Here is a 9,243-nt window from a genome sequence, read left to right as displayed (position 1 = left end):
CATCATAATCACATTATTTTATTATTGAAGATTCCTTTGTTTAAGTATCTTGTCTTATGCATTATATATATATTGTAAAAGGATGTTCCTTTTGCACTAGTTTATCATTGGTTGACTCTCTTTGACGCTGAGAAAGTGTGGAGTTACTTATTTTATTATGCTATTTGTGGAGTTTGATTCATGACATCTTCTTTATTTAAAAATTCTAAAAGCTCATTTTAATCTTCACCACAACATGTGATTAAACTCTTTTACTACAAAATATTCTTCCACACATACCTCTATATTATCAATATGATTAATCTAATAAATATTTTTCATCACTTTTATAGTTTAGAATATTAATTTCATATAAATAATATATTTTTCTACTTTTTCCTTGGAAAGAGGTTAAACAACAACTAGAGGTAATGTTTAGTCTCTTGTCAAGCACTAAGGCTAGACACCATTAGAAGGCACATGAATCCACTAGAGGAAGCCTCAATGATGACTACAAGAGAAGTTGGCCATCTTGCAAGTTATACTATCTCATCTAAAATTACCTTTTGGCCCTATAGCAAAATCTAAAACTATTTCTTATTGACTAAAAGGCTTGTATTCCCGAGACATCAAGAAACAAGTTAATTTCCTAAAACCCAAGGCATCTAAGAGTGGAATTATACTCCACTATGAATGACCAATGAGTCATTTCAGGTAGTGTAGTTTTCCTTAAAATAATATTATTAAATTAGATTAAATTTATAAATCTCAATAAATAATGAATATTATTATTACTACCTACCAATTAAGTTGTGATAAAATTTTCATATATTTATATAATTATAATTATAATTTTCACATAAATAAAAAATAAAAACAAAAACCGCAATTTCTCATTGATCAAAAGAAAGAAGATCACATTCTAAAATATCATTCATAAAAGAAATATAATAAAATTTATGAATATATATTTAAAAAATAAGTAATATAATCCAGGGAAACATATTTTAAACGTAATGGGGAAATAATGCTCAAACCCTGTTTACTACGTTTCTTCCTTTTGACATCAATTCATTTCTCGAGAGAAAGTTCCGTTGGGAATACCTACTTTTAGAATTTGAGGTATCACCTACTTAACTGAATTAATGTTTCAGAAAATTTAGAATTTTGTTTCATTTCTCCATTTGGTTTTTATTAACAAATTTAAAATTTGGTCTCATTTCTCCATTTGTTTTTTATTAACAAAAATCTCTTTCGAGGGGCAAATCCCAATATTCATTGCTTCTTATCCGTCAACCAAGAGTGCTTAATTCTTAAATTAAATTTGCACATTGGACAATATTGTTATTTTTTTTTATATTTATTTTTATTTTTATTTTTCTCTACTCTAATCATTTTTATTAAAAAATTATTTCTCAGAAGATTACAAATATTTTTGGTTTAGAGCTGTATTTTTTTCATTTTGATTAATGTTTTGGGTATATAAAAGAATCATGAAATTATCTTATTTCTTGCTTGATCTTACACTAACAAATGTATTACCATAATTTACATGTCAAATATTCATATAATTAATCATGAAGTTGCTTCAACTCTCCATTCAAGTTCATTAACAACCATTTCCCTCAAAGGAGGAATATTAATAAATTTATTCTTTTATGCGGCAAGGAGGTCTCCAACTTTTCAATTCGCACTTCCATACTTCCATACAAATATTGATATATCTAGGTATCTAATGTTTATTGATTTTAATATTTTATTGGTCAGCAATATTATTATAAACTTTTAATTTGGAGTTGCAATATTTTTTAATTTACATTCAATAATTCAAATTAAAGAAAATGTTTCTTATGTTATAACTTTTTCTTACAGAGTTTTTTAATCAAAACTATAATTATATAGGGAACATATAAGAATAAGTTAAATAACATAAAACATAAAATATTTCTTAAATTTTAATTTTAATTAAATTTATTTTAAATTAAATTTATTTTAAATTAATATATTAACATAATATAAAAAGTGATAACTTTTTTCCAAAAAAATATTTTTAAAATTTCATAAAAATAAAAATAAATAATAAATAAAATAATAATTAATTCTTATAAACTCTACAGTAAAATTGAAATTGATATGGGTCAATTCTCAAAACTGGTTGAAATAAAAATATTTCACATATTAAAATAACCAAACAAAAAAACTATAATGAAAAACACTCTCAAAAACTTACTATCCTTGGCATGTACTCGAAATAGATCCTAGTTTCAAAAGATTTATTACAAATAAACCCTATGAATCCTTTAATCCAATAATTCTAAATAACTCCTTACTCATTTTAGCTTCAATAAACCAATTTAATCTTACTAAAAAAACATTATTATTTCTTTAAAACAAAAATTACACAACATTTTAAATATTTTGAAAATATAATATAATATATATAGGTGGGAGCTAGGCAAATAACTTGCGGTGGACGTAAAGCAACGTGGCAACGGATGAGAACAACTTTTGATATGCCTGCCTGAAGCTTCCGTCGTGCCAACCATTATTTATTGATTCACGGCCAACAAATTAAACGCCTCCCACTTGCCAAGCATTATTTATTCATTCACTCCCAATCAAATTATCACTCAACTTTTGATATGGCTGCAGATTGTGACATGCCAAACATTATTTATTGATTCAATGTTAAAAAACTAAAGACCTCCCACTTGCCAAACATTATTTTATTCATTTACTCCCCATCAATTTATCACTCATGACTACTCGGGCTTTCCACTCACCAAACATTATTTACTGATTCAATGCCATTAAATTAAACACCTCCCACTTGCCAAACATTTTTTATTCATTCACTCCCCCATCAAATTATCATAACTTCTTCCTGTCTTTACTATGTTCAGAGTCGGTGCTTGTACCCTGTTTGGACTACCTGGGAATCCCGAGGGACATGTCCGCTAGTGTAACCCCATAAAAGGAAACATACATATTCTATTATTTTACTTGAAGGACGCCACCCTGTTTATATTGATTTCCATACTTTTATGCCTTTCTCCGTATCTCTAGACTGACCCACGAAATGCAAACATCCATTTTTTAATTTTTCTATATAAATTTGCATTACTTCATTACTTCATCTAAACACTCGCTCGCTATACGATGTTTCTCTTCTTTCCCTTTTTTTCTCTCTTCTTCTTCCCTCGCTTACCCATATCAAGATCTTGAGCGGCCACTGTTGGATTCCGGTTCCCTCATCACCGGTGATCCTTGAGAGTCCATGCAGATTAGAGCGAGGCCGCGTCCTTGTGCAACTGGAGTGGCGTAACCTACAGCAGCGGTTATCCAAGGGAGAGATTAGTTGCCGTCAAACTCACATCTATGGATCTTCACGGTCCCACTTTCTCCTCCTCTTGGCAATTTGTCGTTCCTCCGCTTGCTTGATTTTTCCAAATATGAGACGGATTCTCACGTGTTCTGTGGTGGCGATACAGAGGAACCGGGCGAAAAGTGATCTCTACCACGCCGAGGCTTAGGTTTGCGGTCTTGACACAAAATTGTATTCTTGTTTTCATTTCTGGAAGTTTGAGATTTTAGGGTTTGCTGCTTTTTATTGATGTTGATGTGCATCTTGTCCACTTGCAGGACCGTGGGGATTAGAGCTTCGGATTCTCTCTTTTCGTTGATGCGGATGTAGATATGGGACAGAGGAGAGGTAATCTATAGCTGAAGAGGAATTTGTTTCCTTAATTATCAAGTGAGAGGAGAAATGACAAAGTGTTGGGAGGAGGAGATCAAATGGGGTCGTGCAGATCCATAGCTGTGAGTTTTAGGGCAATAATTTTGTCCATTGGATGACGGTTGCTGTGGGTAACTCCACTCCATTTAGAGAAGGACACGGCTGTATTCGAATCCGCTATGGACTCGTAAGGATCGGTGGTAAAGAGGGGCCTGGGCTCCAACACCGGTTGCCCACATCCTAATATGGGAGCAAGCGAAAATTGGAGAGAGGGAGGGGAAAGAAGCATTTAGTTTCTAGGGAAGGATATATAGATCCTTTTAATAATAATATCTCTCTTTTCTTTTGCCTAAATCTGCACATACTAGCGTGTAGCTATAGAAGAAAGAACGGCCGATATCAATTTAGAATGCCTATTACTTTCTTAGAGAAAGAAATAATGGACCGAATCTCATTTTCTGTATTCAAACCAGATTCACTGTTTTTATATATGAAATAAAAAACACTATATATAATCAGCATTTTTACAGTGCATGTGCATTTGCTTCAATATCTTGTTCTGTCCTATATTTGTCCATTCATTTGTGACAAAATGTGCCTAGACATTTTAATATCTAATATAACATCCTGTGTGAATAAAACTGAACATCAGAGGAGATCAAAACATTATATCCTGCACATTTTTAACTGTCCAGCTTATATTAAAACATATTCAGTCCATCGTATCACCTAATAATATAAAACTATGCATATTTAATGATAGAATCTCAGCCACAAAACAACATCCTAACATCCTGGGAGAAATAAAAAATGTTTGGAATTTTTCTGCTAAAATTCCAAAAACAAAATCACAAAACAGAGAACAATGCTCTGTTTTTTTTCCACACACAGGATCTTAACACAGCGGAACAACAAAAAAAAGTTTCCAGAACACAGAGCTTTATCCACACACACATAAAACTTGTATTCATTAAAAGATTGCTGTTACAAAAGATTCTTCCTCTTAACAGAGGGATTCACCAAGAACTTCCAGTTCCATACAAAAAAAATATCTCACCAGAAAATTTCTCTGTCTCAGCTTGCACAAAGATTACACTGGTGTGTCTAAAATTTTTATTACATTCACACGGTGCTGCATTAATAAAAAACTTACATTCACACAGTGCTGCATTAATAAAAAACTTTTGTCTCTGCTGGAGAGTTTAACACACTGCTGTGTGGAAATTACACATAGATTTTTCTCACGCTGCTGCGTGTTCCTTTTTGCATATTCAAAACTATGCATATTCACTACTGTGCCTCTCTTTACAATTACATATATATATGACAACCAAAACAAAATTACTTTACGTTTTCACTTGCCATGCTGCCGTAAAATAAAAAAACAATAAAATTTAAATGGTTTTACCAACTTTTACTTGTGCCCATACTCCCGCTAATAGAAAATAATAAAATTAAAATCTTTACCAAAACTTACCAACCCACAGTAAATTACATTTACTGTTTTACTGACAAAACTGGTGCTAAATGAAAGTTTTACTTCACGTCAAATTCATTTGCTGGAGGCCTGTACTTCAACCATTTGAAATTATGCGATTTGTGATTTGCGATTTGATCGCATCGCGAAATCGCATTTGGCGGAACGAAAAAAAATGGAGCACAAACATATGGTGCGATCTGCGATATGCGATCGGATCGCATCGCACCATCGCAATCGGTGAAATCAAGTGAACAGACGGAGGCTCCAAGCATGCATGCGATTTGCGATCTACGATCTGATCACATAGCAAAGGTAAAGAAAAAAAAACGGTTTGCTGCAGTTGAAATTATATTTCAACACTCCCCTTTAATTTCAACTGCTGGGTTATCAATCATACCCGGACGTTTCCTTAAAAAGTCAAAACTTTTCTGGTTCAATGGCTTGGTCAAAATATTTGCAACCTGTTCCTAAGTCCTGCAATGCTGTAAAACGATTTCTCCATTGTTCAACAATTCTCTGATGTAGTGAAACTTTGTGTCTATGTGTTTCGTTCGGTTGTAAAACACAAAATTCTTGGATAGGGCAATAGCTGAGCTATTGTCACAAAAAATAACCGTTGCTTTTGCTTGCTCTTGGCATAGACTTCTTAACAGTCTCCTCATCCAAACCGCTTGACACGCTGCTGCTATAGCTGCCACGTACTCTGCTTCTGCTGTAGATAACGCCACAATTGGTTGTTTCTTGGAAGCCCATGAAATGGCTACTGAACCCATGTGAAAAACGTAACTGGATATGCTTTTTCGGTCATCTACACTTCCAACCCAATCACTATCTGTGTATCCAACTAAATCTGAACATTCTGAAGGAGTGTATAAAATGCCAAATCTTTTTGTACCTTTAACATACCTCAAAATTCTTTTTGCTACCTGCCAATGTGCTTCTTTTGGCCTCTCTATGAATCTGGAAATCAAATTAACAGCATGCATTATATCCGGCCTAGTTGCAGTCAAATACATGAGGTTGCCAACTATGCTCTTGTACACGCTAGAATCAAAATCCTTGCTGCTGTCCTCTTTGCTGAGTTTTAATCCCATTACTGTGGGAGTGATTGTTGGCTTGCTGTCCTGCATATTAAATCTGCGCAACACTTCATTTACATATTTTTCCTGCGAGATAAAAATACCATTTTCATTTTGATCTACTTCTATTCCTAAGAAGTATCTCAGCAAACCCATGTCAGTCATTTCAAATTCTTCTTTCATGACTGATTTGAAATTTTTAATGAGGTAGTCATCATTACGTGTAAAAATCACATCATCAACATACAACACTACAATTAAAATTTTACCATTCTTTTCTTTGATGCAAACGGTGGGTTCTCCCTCACACTTTGCAAATTCATTTTCCACTAAATAGGAATCTATCCTACTGTACCATGCTCTTGGTCCTTGCTTCAGCCCATAAAGAGCTTTCTTCAATTTGCATACTTTGTGCTCTTGGCCCTTATTTTCATATCCTGGAGGTTGTTCAATGTAAACCTCTTCCTTTAACACTCCATTTAGGAATGCTGACTTCACGTCCATTTGGTAAACTTTCCACTTGTTTTGTGCTGCTATGGACAACACTGCTCTCACGATTTCCATTCTTGCAACCGGTGTGAAAGTCTACTCATAGTCTCTCCCATACTGCTGCTTGTATCCCTTGATAACAAGTCTTGCCTTGTGCCTTTCTATCTTGCCTTCAGCATTACTCCTGGTCTTATAGACCCATTTAACTCCAATGACTTCTTTACCTTTTGGTAGCTCAACCAAATCCCATGTCTTGTTTCTTTCTATGGCATTCATCTCCTTATCCATAGCTTCTATCCATTTCTCATCTTTAATTGCTTCTTCGAAATGAACAGGGTCATCAACATGACAATACAAAGCAAATAAAGAATTCATTCCTTCATGATAAATGTCACTTAAATTTCTGAATTTCTTACCTCTTTCATTTGGTGTGCAAGTGCTTAAGGACGCACTTGAATTTCCTCCTTGTTGTGTGCTTGGAGAAGCACTCTCATTTCTCCTCAAGGGTGTCTCTTGCTCTCCTTGTGTTGGCGCTACTGTTTGGGGATGTGTTTCAGCCAACTCTTCATTATCTTCATCATGAGACAAACAGTTTTTAACATTAACTGTTTTCTCTATGCTTCCATCCCAAGCTTCCTCCACAATGAACTGAACATCTCTGCTCACAAAAAACTTCTTGGTAGATGGGATATACAACCTGTAAGCTTTGGATTCCTCATTGTAGCCAATGAAAATGCATTTCTCCCCTTTGCTATCCAACTTCCTCCTTAGCTGATCTGGAATGTGTGCATAAGCCACACATCCAAAAACTTTCATGTGGGTGACTCCCTGCTTTCTCCCACTCCATGCTTCTTCCGGCACTTTGTTCATCATAGCTTTTGTAGGACACTTATTTAAAATATATACTGCAGAGTGTATAGCTTCAGCCCAATAATTATTTGGCAAATGCTTTGCCTTCAACATGCTCCTCGCCATATCCATGATTGTTCTATTCTTCCTTTCGGCAACTCCATTTTGTTGCGGAGTGTACCTTGCCGTAAATTGCTTGTGAATTCCATTTTCTCTACAAAAACGTAAAAATTCTTTGGAGATATACTCACCTCCTCTGTCAGTTCTCAGAACTTTGATACGCAGCCCACTTTGATTTTCCACAAGTGCTTTGAAATTTTGAAAATTTTCAAACACTTCACTTTTGTTCTTTAGGAAATAAACCCAAGTTTCCCTGGTGAAATCATTAATGAATGTTAGAAAATATTCGCTGCCTACTAGTGATGGAGTTTGCATCAGTCCACATAAATCTGAGTGGACAATCTCTAAAGGTGCTTTTGCCCTGATGCTTTTCCCTGATGGAAAACTTTCTCTATGTTGTTTCCCCAAGATACAACCTTCACAAAGGCTGTCCGATTTCTCTATCAATGGTAATCCTCTTACCATTCCTTTTCTGCTCAGCAAGTTAAGACCTCCAAAGTTGAGATGTCCAAATCTCAAGTGCCACAACCAATTTTCATCCTTTGGTACGCTTTGGAAAGCCTCTTGGGTAACTGCTGCAATTACTTCTTTGTTTCTCAAATCTGCCTTTATTCTTAGAGGGAACATCCTGTTCCTCGTCATCTTCACTTCAGCAATACATCGTTTGCTGGGTGCTCTATCCATGATGGTGCATACATCATTCACAAAGAAAACATTGTACCCCTTTTGAACAAGTTGTCTAATACTCAAGAGGTTACACTTCATTCCAGGAACATAATAGACATCTGTTATGGTTTTCCTTTCACCTTGCTTTGTAAATATTTTTACTTCTCCTTTACCCATAACAGAAATTTTACTATCAGTCCCAAGTGTGACTTGTGACTTCACACTCTTATCTAAGACAGAAAACAGGGCTATGTTTCCTGTCATATGGTTGCTACAACCGGAATCTAGAAACCATATATCATCACTGTTTGTTTAAGCTATATTACAGGCTAACAACACATTATCTTGGTTGATATTTTCTCTAGTGATATTTGCACTAGATTTATTGTTCATATCATGCTGCTTCTTCCTACATTCATTGGCATAATGCCCATATTTTTTACAGTAATAACATTGGACATTAGATTTTTCATACCTTTGTCCTTGAGCATGATGTTGTCCACTTTGTTGGTTGCTGCCTTGGCCCTGGTTCTGATTTGGATTACTGCTTCTTCCTTGAGCATTTGCTGGACTGTTCCTTCCACCTCTATTTTGGCTTCTCCCTCTTCCTCTCTTGTTTCCTCTGCCTTGACCTCTTCCTCTTCCAAATGACATCTGGGTCTTGAAGGCTTGCTCTAGAGAAGAGTTTTCATTTCTACTCAACCTCTACTCATGTGTTATCAGTGATGCATGAAGTTCATCAACTGAAAAGTTTGAGAGATATTTTGTCTCTTCTATGGTGGTGACAATCACATGGAACCTTGAGGGTAGGACTCTCAATATTTTCTCCAAAATCCTCCTTTCTT

At 34.8% G+C, this 9,243-nt stretch overlaps 1 long non-coding RNA gene across 1 annotated transcript; it reads left to right on the top strand.

The window, feature by feature from the left end:
- Positions 1-2,842: 2,842 nt before the first annotated feature.
- LOC149139239 (uncharacterized) lies at positions 2,843-3,906 on the top strand. The gene is made up of 2 exons (XR_016264368.1): positions 2,843-3,512; positions 3,622-3,906. It is a non-coding gene; the product is annotated as an uncharacterized LOC149139239 (long non-coding RNA).
- The last annotated feature ends 5,337 nt before the right edge of the window (positions 3,907-9,243 follow it).

Source organism: Pinus tabuliformis, chromosome X (assembly GCF_031772625.1).
Source record: "Pinus tabuliformis cultivar Carrire ecotype Pingquan chromosome X, CPIR1, whole genome shotgun sequence".
NCBI lineage: Eukaryota > Viridiplantae > Streptophyta > Pinopsida > Pinales > Pinaceae > Pinus > Pinus tabuliformis.
This window is presented reverse-complemented; position numbering and strand designations above follow the sequence as displayed.